The sequence below is a fragment of the Sturnus vulgaris genome, chromosome 8, assembly GCF_052056855.1.
Source record: "Sturnus vulgaris isolate bStuVul1 chromosome 8, bStuVul1.hap1, whole genome shotgun sequence".
Classification (NCBI taxonomy): domain Eukaryota; kingdom Metazoa; phylum Chordata; class Aves; order Passeriformes; family Sturnidae; genus Sturnus; species Sturnus vulgaris.
Window position 1 is genome coordinate 16,205,424 of NC_142250.1, and position 21,368 is coordinate 16,226,791.

General features: G+C 35.8%; 1 protein-coding gene across 6 annotated transcripts in view; it reads right to left on the reverse strand.

The window, feature by feature from the left end:
• The window catches only part of LRMDA (leucine rich melanocyte differentiation associated), a 640,335-nt gene that overhangs the window by 297,651 nt on the left and 321,316 nt on the right, over positions 1–21,368 (reverse strand). The gene's annotated exons all lie outside the window — the stretch shown is intronic.

A 21,368-nucleotide genomic window follows, 5' to 3' on the forward strand; every position in this document is an offset into this window, starting at 1 on the left:
ACGAAAAGTAATCGTGTTGAAGGGAAAAAAATCCGCTTAATGTATTCTTGTGCATTTCCAGGACATATTTATACTCTGCACATGCACACACAGTAGCAATACATGGGGGGCTTGATTCTTTAAAAGCTGTAATTAATTCTTGATAGCCAGAGACTGTTTGGGGGGAGGGGAGTGGGCAAGTGCATGGAAAGGTTTGGGATTTTGTTCAATGACAAAAAATATTTTCCCTGTATTCTAAATCATGTTGCATTTGTATTTTATCTCATTCCCCTGCAGGATAAAAAACTTATTTATTTTCTAAAACATAAATATTTTTCAATACAGTAATCATTTTGAGCATAAATATATATCTGTTGTGGCTTGCAACACTAATTTTAAAGTAGCCACAAAATTAATGTCAGCAGCACTGCTGTTTCTGAGGTTCTGACATGTTTAGGTCAAGTTTTAATATGTGGATCTGTGAAAAACTAACACAATTCCTGGCCTTATATCTGTCTTCACTGAAAATGAATGTGTACATATAGGTCTGTATTAATAGGACAATGATTCTAAAAATTTGCCCAAGGTGGAGTGTTCCAAAAATTATAGATGTTCAGTCTCTGTTACCTTTCTGTGTTTTCTTTACCAAGAATTTCAGTCAGAAATGGCAGATGGTCTTTTGGATATGCATACTGATATGCTCAAATGCAGGCCAGAACACTTAAATAAGGAGTAACTTCCACCAAATACTTAGATTTTCATCTACACCAAAACCGACAATATGCAAATTTCTAATGTACATTTGGTATTACTTTCTAGCCTCCATTTTCTCAACAGAAACTTCATGCTATTAGAAAAATAATCTACATCTAAGAATTTATAAGAATGATTTCCCCAACATTATCAATTAATTTCCAAACCAGTCACAACAAGATGAAACTATACTAAGTTCACAAACAAAACTTTGCTCAAATGCCTGATTATGAATGTCAAAATTTCCATTTCATTCAGAATCTTAAGATGTAAGTTTGGAATTGAAAGCAGCTTTTCCCAAAGGCCACTGCTTCACTTCACAGCTTCCTGTGAAAAAAATTGTTCAATATCTAAGCAATCTGTGGTCCCCTGCAATATACCAAGGGAGGTGATTCTTCCCTATGATGCAAGATAAACTCCTGCTATAGCAAGTTCTGCTGTAAATAATCACTGCCCCCAGTTTCTGAAAAACAGAGATGTAGATGAACATCCTACCTCCTGGAAAGTTGCAGGTTAAAAATAAAATACATGTATATATGGTTAAAAAAATTTAATACAGTGGAAAAGTAAATAAAAAATAAATCAAAAGAGCAGTATAAGACAGCATTCAACTCTTTGCCTCTTGAAAATTTAAATGAATACTCCTTGAGAGCAAACTACAAAATGCTAACCTTGAAGTGTTGAGTGGCAGAAAGAATTATGGGTTATTGTACTGTCAAAATGCCAGACAGCTGTATGTTGAGTTACCGTGTTATTTAGACAATCAGAAACTTGGAAGCTAATGTGACATATTTTTTTCAGTGTGAAAGCTCCTGACATGCGTCATGATAATTTCTAAAGGGACAAAATGTTATATAAAAAACATAGTGCCTTTATGAAACTGCCTAACAGGTACAACACTGTTGCAAGTAGAATTCACACTGAATACTATAGATAAGTAGGATCGATTCAGGACATTACTAAAATTGCTATTACATCATTCTGCTGTTCATTTTTCTATATGTTTTATCACTGCCATACGTGGAGAAACTCTCATGTGTAGGGTCTAGAATTCCCTAGCTATTTATTTTATGTCTTTCTGCTTAAACATGTTTCTAATTTTACCACCAAAGAGTCCCTATAAACCATTATTTGAAAATTTCCTGAAGAGAAAATCGGCTATGTCACCTACTTTGAGACTGGCAAAACCCACGTCCTTTGTGAACTGACATGGCTCAGAAGATTCTAGAGCTTGCATGATTCATCTCCCCCATTTCACAAGACCCAATATTTTCTGTACCTAAGATTAGGTCAGTCTTATACACCAGAATATTAAATGTTGATATTCTATTACAAGGTGAGATTAGTCTAATATTAATGGGTAAAACAGCATTGTGATCATCCCTCTCAGCTCATACAATTCCTCACATTGTCTTAAACAACATTAAGAAATTGCTTCAGCATAGACTAGACAGAAGTTAAGATTTCCTGTACATTTTAATTTGGTTCTGACACTGAAACAAGTTACTTCACCATTTCTGAAAACCCTTTTATCAATGGCAGATCTTCTTATCATTCATATGCCCTTATCCATATAACTCCATACCAAACTGCACAATCTAGTCACCCTTCATGAAGACACCTATCAGCTGCAAATGTCTCTGTTTAACTGAACTATTATAAAGACAGAGCTCCAAATTATTTTCTAGACAAATTTGCATGCTATTTTCTTATTTGTGCCCATTCTAATATAAAGCTGTCATAAGCTCTTCTTGCTCCACTCCTGAGTTTTTCCAGGTCTCATTCCACTTATCAGCACTGTTGTGTGAAGTCTTTCCTGTTCCATAAAACCCCTTTTCAAAAGCAAAACGAAAACAATTTATTTTACAATATTGTTAGATGAAAACTCATTCTTGTAGAAGCACAGGACATGACTGAATCCTGTGTGGAGACCTAAACCTCTGAAAAGAGCTCAGGACCACGATAGACAATAAGCTAGTTACAAAAAACAACAGTGAAAGGATTATAAGATGACTGGGTGTATAAGAGTTGAGTAAGGAAACCATCTTTTACAGAGGTAACACTAATAAGGCTAATTAGATAAGGCTGATAAACTAAAAGAGTGTAGAAAAGACTAAAAAATTTAGAACAGTATGGAGCATCTCATATCAGAACCCAAGGAAATCAATCAGTTTCAACACTAGTAAAATAAATGAAAGGTATGACTTGAAAACAGCCAGTTTTACAAATGAACATAGGTAGGAAATTTTAGTAATGGGGTCTGCAATCCAATAGACAGTATACCAAGACTGGGAATATTTGCAGACTGAAGTTATCCAACCCCAGATTGGAAATAAGCATGTTCTTACCAGAACAGAGTCTGGAGCTCTCTTCACTGCTGAGGTTTTTTGGTTGGGTTTGGTTAAGCTGTTTAAACCAAGACACAACCCATACTGTATTTCACATAAGAATAAATTCTGGAGTCAGTTTTAGAATATGCTATACTCAAACTTTTATTACAAATATCATGTACATTTATTACACTGTGTAATGTGACCAAATTCAATACATCTTCATAGGTTAAAAAAGTTTTAGTAGTCTTTTATTTTTATTTCATTTCTTCTGCATATCCATATTTTTCACACCAGGCAAAACTCAGGTACAAGTCCATAATTGGACAGCCATTTTTGAACTGTCGGATGCATGCACAGATGTCAGATACAGTAACATTTCTTTCAAACTGATGTGCATTATTTTCATCAACAATGCATTTCATGTGCTGTTATTGCTTACATACCTATCCCAAAAATACCTGATAAAGGGTCATTAGTGACCTAAAAATATTAGCAGCAACAAATGTCATTAACGTTTTGCTTACCTGCACTGGTACAGAGCTACAGAACTGCGAGTTATCCTACCTCTAGTCTTTCAGAACAGTGAAAATAAGTCATTTATTTCTTTTGCTTTATGGGATTTTGCCAAATTTTGATCATGTTAAATTATGCCTATTACACAGTTAATATGTGGGAAAGGGGAGTTAGCAACCTCCTATTAAAGACCTTTGCCAATATAAAACACTCACATAGGAATTATAAACAACAAAACAACAGCCAATTTTGACAGTGATCAAAAATTGAACAACATGATTATACAGATTCTAGGCCTGAAACAGGTGCTTTTCAGATCACTTATTCAGCTGGTAGGGGAATTTGATCAGAATATGCAGTACCTTGCAGCCCATTGTTCTCTTTCTATATATACACATTGAGAGAACATTTATGACAGTAATGCATTAGACATTTGTATTAGAAATATTTTTGGTCTTTTGTCATCCCACTTGAAAAGAACAAAATCTTAAGCATCTATAGTGCAAGGTTAAAGAACTTATTTAGCAGTGATTCTTATATTTCATAGCTTTTTCAGAACTATCAAGATAATGTTTCACCTTATTGTCTCTCAGTGCAATATGATATAATGCCACTCCAATCTCACCTGCATCCCATGACCAGCAGACAAAATATTTTTTCATGCTCGTTCTCCGATTGATACCAGAACAGAAATACTTGCTTACTGTTCAAGTAATGTTAAGAAAAATACTTTAGCTCACTTTTTAATCTTAAATTAGAGATGGGAAGAAACCATTTTAATTTCTGTTTATCAGCTCCCTGGACAGAAACCCAAACTACTCTCATACCTTAAAGCAAAGCAGAGAACAAAAAGTGGAAGCAGCGAATGGAATATGCTATATTAACAATGCCAGTATGTTCCTCTTGTAGCAAGGGGAAAATTGTTTCTGGTATATATTGAAATGTATTTGCAATATTAAAAACTATTTAAGACAGATATTGCAGAATTGAGATCAAAACTTAACTTACTCTGCACAGCCACTTTATTTTACAGCTTAAATCTGACTTCCAGCAAAAACAGCACCATCAAAAGGATATTTTAGTGTCCAAGTGAACCAAGTGGAGAGTGTTTATTTGCTTTACTAGAATTTTGTACTCTGAATCTGAATTTACAGAAGCACAAACTTCACGAAGACCACAATTTTATCATAAATAATCTCATTGTAGGCCAGGCCCATTCAGCAAATATAAAATAAATAAATGCAAACAATAGAAAGGAAAATGCTACATGTTGGTTTCAGTGCCATCCAAATACACTGGGGTTATATGCAGAATAACTTTGGTGACAAAACCAAGCAATTTAGAACAACACAGAATCAACACTGATGAAAAGAGGCTGGGTCTGTGTTAAGCTTGGAAGTGTAGAGGTTTGACTCATTACAAATATTTCCTTCCATTGGATTCTCGTTAAGACGAGTCATAGCAAAGAAATACATAAGTTTTTAGTATTTCAAATAAAATATGAGGTGGAATTTGCACAATTTCTTTCCTTAGGTGTGTTTAATTTTAAGAAAATACATTTAGGATGACATTTCCCATATCACATTCAACTAAATCAAAGCAAATGAGAATGTAACAACAAAATTCTATTACTCTGATACTTTCAGAGACTAAATAGCTTATCTGGGATATCTGAAAAACAGTAAGGCAGAAGGGAGAAAGCAGAGAAGAAAAGAGAAAGAAATCTCTAATCCATCTAGTCCTATATGTGTATTTATTCAGGCAAAAATCTATCCGTTATTAAACTGTAAAGTAAAACCATTGTTCAATTCTTCACACTTTTTTTTTTCCAAATGCTGCAGCCAGATGCCCAAACTCCACAATGTCTCAGAAGGACTGCAAGAAAAATGGCAGCAAAAGTCTGAAAACTGGGGACTACATGGACTAAAGCCCATTAATCTCTTTGAACAAACAGGAAGACATCTCAGTATTGAAAGCTTGCCTGGATCTTCTTTAATTCTAAACATATACTTCTTGTCAATGAGATACAAGAAGGAAGCCTGAACCTTATCAGCATTTATACCTGGTAGTTTTGTACCTCAAGAATTATTGGATATTGGACTACCATAAAGATGGTATTGAGAGCTGAGTCTTATCTGAGTTCAAGCTAACATTTCTGCTAAAAGACATTTCAATTATGCCAGATCAGTTGAGGATTTTAAATGAGGAATGTCTCCTCTTCTTTCTTTTTTCCAGCTTATTAATTTTTATTTTTATTTGACAGTTAACCTAATGCTAAGATAATACTGTGTAACTTTAATGCTTAAAATTGATATATAGCCATAGGGCATGCTTTGTGATGGATAGGCTTATATGAAGAACCATGGAATTTGATTACTATTTTTCATACTTAGCATTGGTGATGAATATTTTCAACATTAATATTTCATGGAATAAAACACTACTAAAAAGAAAGTTATAAAAATAGAGAAATACCATTACCTTTAAAGCAGTCCTTTTGGATGTTCCATACAGCCAAATGAACAAAAGCTATAGTGCTATTTACATTACACAGCATTGCTCCCATCACCTCTTGATTTATAAACTCTACAACATTCATCCACTCGGCTTCACACAGCTATCTCTGTCCTTTCCCAGTTCAACATCTATTACATACAGCACAACTGCTCACTGCTTGATTTTTTTGTACAGTGCTCGTATAAATAGGATGTCTTTCAAATGCACTAATGTCTCTCTCACCCAGTCCCTGCAAATCACTGAAAACATACAGTAAGCATCATTATAGATTTCTCTGGTTTTGTTCTCTTCTCTTCCCTTCCACTGCTGGCCACTGCCAGAGACAAAGTGTTGAGCTGTATGGACCTTTATTTTGAACCCAGTACTGTCATTATGTTCCATATTATAATCTTAAAAGAAAAACATGCTATCCATACAAATCCAAGCCCAAAGCTCCATGTGCTTCCTTCAAGGAAAGCAAAAACATGGGGTTTACACAGCACAAGAGAATATAAATTCTTCCTGCACTACATCTAGGAAGCTAGAACAAAATTAAGCCATCAAGATCACAACCAACCCAGAGCAGAGTCGCATTTCCCGGCATTAGTTTCAGCTTTTGGGCATTCGGATTTGACATAGAAGCACTTGCCACCTGCTCTGGCACACCACGTGAGCCCGATCCTGTGGCAAGAGCTCACTGCAGGATGCAGAGATGTATCAGCTTCCTAGAGAAAACCAGAGTTCATGACAATGTACCCAACATACAGTTCATTGAACCAGGTTATTTATTCTTTATCATCTACACAAATACTCTTAATCCTTTCCCTTCATACATAAAGTCCTTATTTCTAATTTATTGCTATAAATAAAAAGCTGGTAAGACAATATTTTACAGACAATTGTTCGTATAGCAAGACACTTAACCTTAAGAACGAGCCTTCTTGTTTCTATGCTCATTTCATTATTAAGGGGTTTACCATAAATACTGGAATTTGAATTCCACCCAAGTAATACATCAACAGATACTAAACCATTAATAATTCCTGTACTTTTTCATAAATGAGCAAAGTCCAATAAATAAACGGGAGCCGTTACACGTCAGAGCAGGGTTAACAAGCATCAAGGAGATTTCAAAGACAAACTGCAGGCAGGGGCTGCCAGAAGGCAAGATTCATAATGATGCCACGAATTCTGGGGACCCATTTTTTACTGTCCACTATGGCAAGTATCTAAAATTAAATGCTAAGTAGAAATTTGTCCTGAGCTCTGACACATAGTAGTTTAGGTAAACAATCTCTAAAATTAAAAGCAGATTCTTGATAATAAATTCCAACGTGTATATCTTTATAACAGACAACCTTCCCTTATAAATCAAAAGTTGTTCTTTCCTCACAGAAACCTTTCCAAATTAAATCAGATGACTCACCTGAAATATTTCATCCACCTCCCCTCTTCTGTGAATACCAGTAATAAATGCCCAGTTATTAGGGCGACAAAGGGGAAATTTAAATATTAAACGAGAATGAAAACAAGTATGATACTAAGAAAAGGAAGGCTCACCCAAGACAGGCTGTCTTGGATTTTCTATGATCTCAATGAAAAAACCTATCCAAACAACAGATGTGGAATTTTTTAAAAATAAATCAGTCTTGGTGCTACCATTTGATATGTGAAAATCTTTCTCATCACTCATCTAATTCTGCTTCCTTCAGAAAAGAACATTTTTCTTTCTTCCTCTTTAAATACTTACTAGCTGACAACATTTATTACTTTTTGCTTTGGTCAACTGATTCAGTGCAACCCACAGAAACTTCTAAATAAGCTACGTGTACCACCAATCTGAGTAGGCGTCCAGGACATTTTTTTTCTCTTTTAAACTCCTGTATTTGTTACTCCTACCTAATACATTATATGAGATAGATAAAAACTGTGTGCTTTTGGATACACTGTATTTCAATCCTCTTCTCTTGGAAAGCACCATTACTATCCTGAAAAATCAGAGTTTTACTGAAGAGAAGCAGAAGCAGTCTCTTCTCTGTTAGCACATCATGCTCACTCTGTCTCCTGAACCAGCACTCACTCCCTTCATGGTGCCCTCTGATTCCTCCCACCTCAAAAGGGCTGGCTCTGGCCATGACTAATAAAATCAAAGTCAGACCAAATATGCTCTTGATTCAATCAGAAGAATTTTCAAGCCAAAACTTTGCTAGGCCTCACAATTTTATCCAGATACCAGGTAATACAACTGCTGTTCAGGAAATTCCTCAAATCCACTTCTGAAGTCCACTTCTGTCACTCTCAGTAGAAGTCAATGTTATGCACATTGTTAGCTGAGTCATACAGTGATACTACTGATCCTTGTTTGAAGAAAACTTTCTAAGAGAGAAGGGAATAAATAACTTCTATTACTAAATTAGCACATTTATACTTTTTCTTCTGTGGACATTCAGTTCTGAGATTGCTGAGAGACAATCTCAAGAGAGGTAGTCAAATAAAATGATGATGTGGATCAGAGCAACTAGTTTGGTCTGCCAATAGCAAGATCTGCATGTCAGCAAGGGCAAGGGAAAAATAAGACTGAAAACCTTAGAGACCTAATGACAAAACACAAATCCCAAAAGAATTGTGCTTTGGACAACCTGGTATGTACAGCACACTGTATCTTTGTAATACCAGTTACAAAGGTAGACTTCTGAGTAATGCTGTGGTATCTGAAATATTTGCAGCCTTCCTGTCTACGCTGTCTTTGTAAAGACTATGAAAATTTAAAGAAGACATGAAAGGGAAAAAATGAAATAAGGAACAGTATTCTGTATTCTTAATTTAAAAACCACAGCTTATAAATAAAGCTGGCCAAAAAAAGTCAGTGAGACAAAATCAAATAATAGCTGAAAGAATGTATTCCATCCAACCTTAGCTTAGAGTAGTTAGAGAGCTAAATCTATATTTTATCTGGAAATTATATTCACAAGCAATGACAAATACAACTGAACATGAAAAACAATCTTTTCTCCTGCTTCTTAACAGATAATGACTTCGAGGTCATTCCATTAGTGATCACTGCAGCTTTTAAATGAAACACATATAACCCTCATCCAATTAATGAAAGTATCCTCCATTTCTTATACATGTTAGTATTGAATGAATGTTTAAACATTGGTCACTCACCACTGCATGCCCTGTAAGTCATAATCAGAGCAGCACAGTAATATTACTGACAAGATTGGTGGAAAGCACGGGAAGAAGTAAGGTGCCTTAGCATCAGTAACTTTATATATAGTTGTATTTATAGCATGAAATTATGCATACAGTTGGAGGAGTGTTCTTAGGAATATTTTCCCCCATGTTTAGTTACCTGACCAATATGAACTTCAGACAAAACAGTGGTTTTATCTCACATCTCTAGTTGCCCCAGACTTTCACTTTTTTCCTCTCTTTCTTGGCAAAAATCCCATGGTATTTTATGCATTCTTTTATTTCTTTGTTTCATGACTGATTCTTTTTTTCTGTGCTCAGCCTTTTTAAGTCTATCACTTCTCCATAAATTGAGAAAACGCCAAAACAATATAAAAATTTTCCAAAAACATCTATGTGAAGAGGCTTAAAAACCCCAGTTTCTGGACAAGAGGCATGAAATGAGACAACCTCAGCAGAGGTTGACAGGGTTGGCCTTCCCTTTACAGCTGAAAAGGTCTAAGATCTGTAACTCAGCTTAAAATTCAGTAAAAAAACTGATGTTTGAACTTAGTTCTGTATCTTTACAGCTGGAATAGATGCTCAGAACTAGGCTCACCATAATTTTCCAAGCATTGCAATCTGTAGAAATCTGATGTCACATGTTGTTAACTGGCTGTGCATTAGACCATATTGTCCTAAATCTCTTTGGAAATGAAGTATTTGTGGAACTTAACATCTCTCAAGACTGTCTCTGTAACCTTACTGAATGTATTTTGTTATCCTACTGACAGCAGGTGTCAAGGAAGCTCTTAGTGTCCCACTCTTCTCACTTCAATATATGTATTTTAAAACAAATATTTTAAACCCAAATAACTTGAAATTCGGCATCTTATTTGCAGCTCTACCAGTGAAAAAGCAAGCCCAGGCATCTTGTTCGCATTGAAGTTATTTTAACTCGGATCTCCTCACTCACAAAGACCATCTCCTGACGTTTCAGCAATATTACTACTTTTCATTATAAATACTATTACAGTGAAAACAGTACTCCATAAAAGATGCTGCACAAAAAGCATACAAAGCTCAATTCTCAGATCTCACATTTAAATGATGCCTGCTGAATTAAAAGGAAGGGTTTTATTTAGTGGCAAAAACAAAATTTATGCTTCCCAATGTGCAAAAAGCAACAATGCTCTTTCTGCAGGAAAGATGCTAATGCCTTCATTCTCTCTGTGCCCCTCAAGCAGAAACGTGTAGTCAAGACAGTGACAAATGACAGTACTTGTTAAAGCAGCAGGACCATCAGGTTCTCACCACCTCACTGCAAGGGGGATAGGCCTTGTGAAGCACGAACTTACAGGACCTACATGTCCCTCTTTTCCTTCACCCCATGACTGGGGGCTCCACTGCCAAGGAGTTCAGGTAGCATGGCTCTCTGACTCTTCTGGCTGCTCCACACCTGTTGCTTTAGATCCAGGAGTTACAGGAATATTTAAACGGGACTGGACATAATGGTTTCAGAATAACATATGTGATGTGTGCAGCTTTACATCAAGCATGAAAATCATCTAATCAACCACTGAGAGCCTTGAAAAAAATAATGGTAGGAATGGTAAGCATGCAGGCTCTCATCACCTGACACAGCGTGGGCTTGCAGAGGACTGAGCTCTTGACAGCAGCTCAACACTAATCAATGTAGGAAACACATTAAGTCGAGACACAACCATTTTCTCTACCATATTTAAGCTTTTTTCTTTCACTGTTGACCCTTTAGTAGTACATATGGAGTCTCCAAACAATTGCTTCTTATTTAAAGCACTAAAGAGATTGTACACACAAGTGAGAGCAAAGATACAAGATTTAAAATAGAAACAGAAAATATATTATAAACCAAAAATAAACTAAATATAATCCAAGCAGGCACATTTTCCATCATCATTGCTGTTTAATGTTAGCATATAAGCAAACCATTTACAGACTAAAATATTGATAAAATTGAGAATGAGGAGTTATGAAAACTTTATATAACTAATTTACTTGTATAGAGACATGAAAAATACTGCACTGCTAAAAGATTCAAGAGTTTGGTGAAATTTATTATGATAAATATATATATTTAAGTTGTCCAAGATTAAAATATTAAGAGAAAAACGTATCAGACAACTCTGTAATGATATACTTGGAAATAGCATTTTTGGAAAATGTCATTTTCCAAACAAATTCTTACTAAGAAGACAGGTGCATCCGTAGTTTTAAAAGTGATCATTATTGCTTTCAAATTGCTTTCGATTGCTTTCTTTTTTTTGTGGCAAGGAGATTTTTTCCTCTTTAGGATTCATGATAGATGTCTCATATAAATTCATGTAGATATTTTGCAAATGACACCAAAGAAGAGAGAATTGCATTGCAGGTCATATATTTATTTGGAAGGGTACAAAGAAACCTTTTCATTTTTTAAATAAACTGTGGCTTTAGTAGAGACAACACACACCTGTCTATAAACTATTTTCAAATTTAAGGTTTAGATAGAAATACTAATCTTAATTCTTAATATTAATCATAATTCTTGCTTTTTCAGTTCAAAAGCAAGAGCCAGATAGTTATCTAAGGAGGCAGCACTGAGGGATGAATTTCTTTCTGGCAAGTTTCCTCTGAACAAGCAGACACAGCCAAACAGAAATGCTGTAAATGGGATCCTAGGTAGAATTCAGGCGGTCCATGAATTTTTTTTAAGCAAAGCCATTAGAGAATTTAAGTCAACCAAGCCATCATAAAACCATGTGTGTTCTAAACTTCTAATTATTAGAGCAAATCTCAATTGCTTCAAAGAGAACAGTCAGATATTTCCAGTTAAACATTGATATGTCCATGAGATAGAAGCAGAGGAGAATTCTAAATGGTATATATTTGTTGTTTTAAAAGTGCTGATGGTTATAAATAGATTTTCAGTGAAACATACAGCCTGAGCCAAATACTTGAAGTTTTATGCACAGAAAATTGTTTTAGAAGTGTTTTATGCAGAAAGATTCAATTTAGGTCTAATAGATGCATTAATTTTAAGTAAAGAAGTGATTTTGCACCTTCTGATCATCCTGAAAATAATACAGACTACACTAGTTGCATTAAAAACAGCTGGCAAATACAAGCAAATTTTTATCTACCTAATAGATTTCTTTTATAACAATAGCATGCTGTGTCTGTGGAAATCAAAGCAAAATCCTGTCTACTACCTTTGATTTTTTATTCACGTATTTATTGCTTTGGAAATGCAGTAGGTATCAAACTGCACATTGCTACAGTTCTACAGAGCACATGAACAATGCGGCTTCATTTTATCTTTTCATCAGAAAAGAGTGATTTAATAACATGAAAGCAAATGAACCCACATTAGTATAAACTGCAGCACAATGTAAAAGACATTCCCTTTTGAATATTAATGATGCAAGTCTAAAGAAATATATACTAAAGAAATTGATTCAGTGGTCATTCATTTGTAACAAATACAGTTTTAGTTATAGTTCTAAAGTGTCATATCAATCAAAATTCACACAGGCTGCTTTTCAAGAAAATACTATTGAAAAACCTGAAATATTCTCATTTCCTAGTTATGAAATGATTGGTATATGGCTGCACATATAATTTCAATAAACACAGTATTCCAGGAACAACTTCCAGTAAAATTTGGAGCTACCAGACCAACTTGTTTTTCCCAATTATTTTCCAACTTGCACTCCTGGGCAATCAACAACGCCTGAGATCAATAACCCACGGACATCCATGGAGCAAACAGCCCCAGCTGGTGTGAAGCTGTCTGCATGGAGAAGCATTGGCTGGACAACTGGGACACAGAGCCAGAGGCCAGGCTTCTACTGCTGTGCTTAAATGATTAATAAATGAACTTTGGTAAGGTATTTTAATGCTCACACACTTTCTGAAGCTTATGGGACACAAAATGTTTGGTGTCAAAGTAAACACAAGCACCGACTTTACTGAGTCTTCCAGCCACTGACTAAATAAATGCAAACTGCAGGAATGCACTTTCTGTTGCTCACTTTAAGCAGACCACAGTAGCTACCTATAGTTTCAAGTTTCTCTACTTCTCTTAAGACTGGAGTTCATGAGTACCATGTAAATGTCTTACTGAAATCAGACATTCATTCAAACTAATAAACACATTTTTTTCAAGCAATGTGTGATGACACATATTCTCTCCCTCCCGTGTGAGCATTAAACAATAGGGGATTTTATTGTTCTTACATAATTTCTGCAGTAGGATGACAAGTAGTGATGCCCTGTACCTTCTACTGTCTTCCATCTAAAAATTATAAAGCACATGAAAAACATTTAGATCAAAAAGAAAAATAATTTACATCTGTAGTTTATTGATAACATATGAGTTAGAGTCAAACTCCAAACTAACAGTTTTAGGCTCTAACACAATTTTTAAAGAAACCCCCAACAGAACCCCAAAGCAAACACACACAAACACTCCCTAACCAGATACCACCCTGGAGGTGCATGGGCTCTGCACGAGCATTCTCTTATTTACTGGTGAAGATAAAGTCTCCTTCTCCAATACAGGAGTTCCAGAGAAACTGAGGTACCAATTTTGTCCTGTTTATCAAAGAGGATTAGAGTTACCATTTTTGCCACAATTTCCTCAAGGAAAAAGTGAAAAAACACTTTTCCATTTTCTCACCATGGTTGGAAAGGTTTAATATTTATGCCCGTATCGACCATTTCCAACTGGTTGCTAAGAAACGCTCCTCCCTCCCCAGCATCATTTAAGGGAAAAGACAGAGGGAAGCAAAAAATGAGAAATGTTGGGGAAAACAGATTCATCCAGTCTAAGTGAAATTCAATGGGTCACAGGTGCTATTTGTTAGCAAAGTAAAAGGGCACATAATTCCTGCTGGACACACTGAGACATCAGTTTATGACATCACACTAGGCACACACCATGTTTCTAGCAAGAAAGACAGGACAAATCACCTGATACTCATCTTCTCTGGATCCTAACTGTAGTACCACTTGAGCCTCATTTTAAATTTGCTTGAGAAAATGTAAGGCAACTTTTCAAACACTAAGCTTGTAAAATCATGGCTTTTTTCCTCAGCTAGACAACGTTTTGCGTCAGAGTTTGAAAAGAAGTGTAGAAAGGTGTATACAAACAATCGCCTATTCTTCAGAGTATTCCAGTTGTTTTAGTCCATTACATCCTTATGGTATTGAGTACACTACTTCTGCACAAAGGAGAAACTCTCTGGGAGGGGTAATACAATTAAATTATTCTGAGATCAGGCATGGTTGATGTTGTGTTATCTTCACTGTATTTAATTTCAGTCCAAAGCTAGCCACACGTCAGAGCATTTGTGGAGCAAAAAGTAACACCAATAAAACACATGAGCTTAGATACCCAGAGTGAGCCTTGAGTAACCTGGATATATATCAAAAGGATTCAGAATTTTCCACCTTGAAAATCATCCCATTTCAAATGACTGTTGCACCATGCTCCATTTATGATCATCTGTTCAAAGCAATTATCCCAAGTGTGTTCACAGACCCAGAGAGACGGGTTTTCCAAGAGCAGTGAGTGTCAAGTCAGGTAATTCACACTCAACTCATTCCTTCAGTCTGTCCTGTTGCCCCACTTACACTGACAGCATTTAATCATGGGACTGCCTGTAATTATTTTCAAGTGCACATCATTCAAGAAGATGTTTGACACTTCTTTCTTATTCATGATTGGCCTCATTTCCTTATTTCCTTATGCAAGCAGGCTGACAAGCCGTTCTTGCATATGTCTTTTGAACCATAGCTTTGGGACAAATTAGCAAATTTTAAGTAAGTTTGAAATCACCTTACAATCCTAGAAACACCACGGGGATGAGAAGCTGAATGAAAGTGAAACATGACTGGTTCTCTCACTACCAGAAAGAAATGCAGATTTGGTCACTACCCATTGCACTGGCTGTAGCTAAACAAGCATGAAGGTAGCTCCAGACTGGAAGAGAATACAACAGGACTAGCTCAAGAGACAGCACTAAAATACAAAAGAAACCTCAAGAAAGCTGAAAGCGCATAGATGGCACAGAGATAGGAGCTGAGCTCTGCTACATCATCTACAATACAACCTAAATCTGCTGGAAACAAGACTTCTTTACCTCCCCTGCTCATGAAACAATTGGCCATCCCACGTGCAAAATACCCCTGCTACAGTCTGGATTACTATGCTGAAGAAGACTGTCCTTATAGGCTTTTCTAAATGAAAGCAAACACCAGAAGTAAACCTAATTGTATTTGAACACCTACAAGAAGAAAGAATCTTCACTAATCTGAAGCGAGAAATGTTTATTATTAACATCATCTTCATCACTAATTTTCAAATATATTTCTGAAAACAATCATTTTTTAAATATAAGCTTTAAAAAAAGAAAAACCAAAGTTATTAAAATGCAGAAATAAATCTCTTTTCCTACGTTTAGTCCAGCAAATTATTTGTTCTTTATCTTATTTTTTACTTTCTATAATTTTTAATCTTCACAGATTCTTTTGGATAAAGTCAGCTAAAAATCATTCAGTGGCCACTAGAGAGTTAACTAATATTTCTCAGAGTTGGCAAACGTTCAGTCAAAAACCTGGCCAACTGCCTGTTGTTTACTGAAGCTAGGGAAGAAGCATCTGCAACATTACGAAAAGCATATTGTAAAAGGCAACACATGCAAATTAAACCTCTTGAGCTATGAGTAAATTGCTAGGAAAATTTATAACTCATTTAATAAAACTTGAAATAAATACATTGCCTTGGCTCTCAGGGAAAACAAACTATTTCCCATGATTCCATGTTCAAAAAATGATCATCAAAACAGATTTCTGCATTTTTTGTATAAAATCAAATAGCAATCTAAACCAAACCTCCTTCCCCCAACACTTCTGTTAATGTCATTAAACAACTTGGTCAGAAATTTTTGTGCCAAAGAACTTCAAGTGATTCACTTGTCTTAGATTCACCTTTTGTAGTCACTCAATGTCCTTTTTTCTTTTTTTTTTTTTACTCTATTTATGTCATTAGCAATGTTAGCAATTACTTAAATTTAACTACCTTACTATGAAATAAAATGCCACCTTGCGGGTTCAAAAAATATAGGGGAGTTGTTTATAAAAACAGCAAGGTCCTTTGAAGAGGTTTGTTGTTTTTTTGGTTTTTTTTTTCATTTCTTCACAGTCCCAAGCAAAGAAGTTAAGAACCTAAAAGCAGTAAGCTTTTGTTGCAGCCCCACATTTTTTAGCCTGGAATACACACAATTCAGTCCCCAGTGCTGTAGCCCAACCCAGATGGGATGCACATGTGCTATTAAAAGTAGAATACACTTTCATATTGTCTTGCAGATAAACTTATTACCAATCTCACAATGAGTTTATGAGTTTCATAAACTCGTGCCATCTGCAGCCAGAATAGGAACTGAAACCAGAAGAAGCTCAAAGACACATTATGCCATGAAAAGACAAAGTACCTGCTGCAGCCCATTCCCTTTGCAGTAACAGCATGGAATCTGTGGCTGGGGCTGTGCACAATGTTCATGTCAAACAAATGGCAAAGAAAAGGTTTTCAAGTTATTTCGTGGTAACAGTAGACCATGTTTTAAATTTGTGGCAAGAGGTGCTTTTAAGACCTATTCCAAATTGAAAAGATGAATCTCTACTCTTTCACTTAGCAGCATTCTTCAAAACAATTTACTGGAATCTGCTGGCTTCCCTCCAGTATCTTCACTTCACATTCCTAAAGGAGTAGGCAAATATCTCTGAGCCCTCTGAAAATCATAGACCATAAATGCCATCTCAAAGACTTCCCCCTTGAAAGCATCAGTCTCCACAGGACCCAGACATAAAAATTACTGCACACTGGTGGGTAACTTGATGGGTCACCTGATACATGACCCAGATACAGAAAGGTCTGCCAGTCTAGCTGGCAGAATATCACCCCAAGAGTCAGCTTCCTTCTGGACATGCAGCCTGTATCAGTAAGAGATCTTTTCTGGGTACTGCTTCTATCAGTTCCTTCCTCAGAATAAGTTTTATGCCGAGCAGGACTTTTTATCTTTTCATGATATGACTATATTCATATTGAAACAATTTGCCTACATAGTTCTGCCACTAACAATCATTTAAAAATAAACTGACTTCTCATGCAGTTAATCATCACATATAGCAAAAATAGCATTTTTGACTCATAGCTGTAAAGAAACCCAAATGCAGAGGATAGGTACTGTATATCCATGCCTGTAAGCAAACAAGGTCTACCCATAGTAGCAATGGAGTGAAAGTGGTATTTATTCAGCCTCAAATAATACTGTTTTACAGGCACACACAGCAGCTACTGGAATATGCTGATTTTCAAAGTTCAATAGACAATTACTTCATATAAACGGACAAATCCAATGGCCATTGAACAACACTCAAACTCATAGGGTTTGGTTTCCTTTTTTCCTAAAATAATGTATATTACATTTCATGCTAGGACGGACAGGAAAAAAATGCTTTCATTGATGTTTTCTCTCCTCTTCTGTATAGAAATTTTGAAGACATGAAAGCCCAATAGCCATTTCTCCTTCCCTAAATATTTTATTTACTTATATTATAACTGACATGCTTTATTTTCTAAAAATACATCAAGATCTTTCAATGAAAATATGACTCAGATTCCTTTCACTATTTCTCTCAGCTCCTTACTTGTAATTTAAGCCCTGGAGTCTGATGGGAAGTTAGCAATTTAAAAACAAATTTGAAAAACAGCAAAACATTGGCAAAATATCATAAGTACTGAACCAGGACTAAATATTTAAACAACTTTTAAGTATGCTTAAAAATATATTTATAGATAATTACAAATATCTCAACATTCTACATCTACATCTTCTATATCAGTTATATCTACACCATTCTATAAAATGCAAAACAATAAGTGTAAGACCTACAGGTAAACGGGTGTTGTTCTAACTTCTCATTGTACTTAAAAAGTAAGAGCATGAAAGGATTGTTTTAGACACAATGTTCAACGCTCTTTTTACAATTCTCATATATTTTGTCATCAATCATGATCATCAAGATACAGGGACTGGTGACTGACAACAGAAAGAAATTTAGAGGTGTGAGTAAAATGACAGAGCTGTCATGGTTGCCTCAAAAATAACTCTTCTGAAAGAAGAACAGAGAAAATTTCTGAAGGAAAAAATTGCTGGCAGCACTGATGTCCCTGCCAGCATGTGAGGTAGGGGTTAATGAAAAGAAAAAGTTGCCCAAAACTGTCTTCTAGTCTCAGCAAAACTCCACGGTATTTTATAAAGTTTTTTTTTCCTTTCCTCTTCCAACTATAATAACTGAGGCTGTACTGATAAATCTATAACATGATCCTGAAAAATATTACAACTCACATTACAAATGCTGATCATCTCACTGAATTAGGAACTGTGTACGTGAGCTAGTACATCAAATCTAACAAAATAAACTTGAACTGACACATACTCTTGTCCTGTAACAGCAAAGTAAGGATTGAGTCCTGAATAAGTCTTATACACATTACTATTTTCCCCATTGAAATAATAAATAGTCATTATCTTCCAAAATTTGCCTTTCTACATAATTGTAATTTCTTAAAATGTCATTTAAAACATCAAAACAAACACCAAGGATCTTTACAAAAAATGCAATATACAATGAGCATGTGTGCAATGAAACCCTTTTTCTCCACTACATTTTCAAAAATTTAACCAATAAATCAATTCAAAGATAATTGGAAAATAACTTTTTAAACATTGCTCTTGGTGTATGAGCAGATTAGATTTGCTTTGATGTCTTAGCTAAGCTCCAGTTTCTTGGGCCATTGCTGAATTGCAGCTGTCACTTCTCAGTCTTCACTTCTCACTTCAAGTAGGAAGTGATTACCAAATTTTGAATTTGGCAAAGAATCAGAATTTGCTTGATTGCTTTTTCCAGACTTGACCTAAGAATTGGTACTTTATTACTGCTTGGTCTCCACATACTAGAAGGAATGTTAATCTAATCAGAACTTCAGTATAATATGGTATCAACACAACAGCAATGATCACTACCTGCACACTGGGTGCTGTCCCCATAGCCAAGAGTCAAGTGCCCCACTTTTCCCTAGTTCCAATGTCCAAATAATAATCAGGAAATTCACAAAAATGTCTTAAGATTACACCATTTTCTTCTACTTGAAAAAAAGACTACCATACGTAATGGGTTTGGATTAGGGTTTTGTAGTTTTTTTATTCTTTTTAAAAGGGAGATAATGTTTAGTGTTAGTCCAAACACAGGAGACTGGATTGTAATTGTAGTCTGTTTTGTTAAGACAATTCACTTCTTAGTACTTCATTTTCCTCATTTTTAAATGGGCACGGACTTCCTTGTCAAGCAGACAGAGATTTGCTGACAACACAAATGTGCTGCACAACAATCACGTATTCCTTTTTCCTGTGGTGGGCAATTGCACTCATTGCTGATTTGTTTACTCTGGCATTTTAGTGCCACACAAGGAACACGGACTTTGGACACTGTCCACCTGTCAAACACATCCTGCACATAATCTCTCTAATTGCAGGAAAGGCATGGAGAACCAGCTGTGAAAACGTGTCTGATACCAGGTTATAAAAAAAGAGCATAGTAAATCGAAGGCAAGTTCCAGTTGAAGCAGTTTCCATAGGGTCTGGGATAGATGTAGATGCCAGATTTTGAAACCACTTCACAGCATGTGAAATACTCTTTAGTTAGAACCACAAACTTCTAGATTGCTGATTGATGGAATGCTTGTATTAGAAATACACAGCATGAAATTCCACTTCCAGCAAGGAAAGGGAAGTTCTTGATGAGACTGCTGAAAGAGTGATAAAAGCTTCACTCAAAACCTCCATTTCAGTATCAGATTGTGGGAAACTTCCACTTAAACAGCCCAACAAAGCCCATCAGCCATCAGTTTACAAGCACTAAAATAAGCTAAGACTATGATGTTATCTCCTAACCAGTGCTGTTAGAATCACCCTGACACAGATGCTGATGAAGATCAGAGGACTGAAATGGCTCAGAACAGCCCTACAATGAAACCACACCCTGTCCCACTTCCAGCCTTACCTTCACACATAGCTGCCAATGGCACACACAGGAAGAAAAAGTCCTACCTCGCTAAAGAGAAAAAGTACCAAAAAAGGGAGGGAAAGAAAGTAAATTGTTTTGTCCATCTTTCAACGGCTAGGACAAAGCTTTTCTAGCACCCATGTGTCACTGCCAAGTTTTCAAACTAGGCCATAATTCTAGATTCTTAAAAATGATTGTAATATTGCAGCAGAACAGCACCAAACTACAATTACAATTAAGAACTCCTTCCAGTATTAAAGTAACTGTTTTCTACTCCCTGATCTAGACAAAACATATTTGAATAAAAATGAAACCTAGTGTCCCAAGGAAAGAGGTAACTCAAATCTGAATCAAGATTCTCTATCGGAAGTTTTGGGTGGTTGGTTTTGAGAGAGAGAGAAAAAGAAGAAGATTTGAGGTTTTTAGGTGGCAAGACATGGAGGACTATACTTAAATCCTTCAGAAAGATGAACGGTTTTCACTCTTCACTGTCTAAGATGCTTCCAATTCACGATGAACAAAGTTTATTCTGGACATTGTAAAAATTGATACCTGCCAAACTGAAAGCACCTTGACAAAAATGAAGGATAAAATAATAAAGATAGTAATTCTAGCACACAAAAACATGGAATTGGCTTTGTGAGCTTGACAGCCACCTTGGTTACAATCCAGTCATCTGCTCCTGCCTTTTGTCAAAGCATTTCTTTCTGGCTGGGATGGATAACAAAGCTTATCTCAGCTTCCTCCATTCACTGTTTAACATCTTAGAAGAAACACATTTGTTATGTAGTTAATATTGACATTCTGGAGTGTGTGTTTCAGTTGGTAAGACAGATGCCAAATATCCTATTCTGTTGGACTTTCTATGGTGTTTGGGGACAAAATCAAATCCATTGATTGTCATGCATCCATTGGAGTCATTTTAAGTGGCATTATCATTTCAATGTAGGCAGGGGAGATTAATTTGGAAGA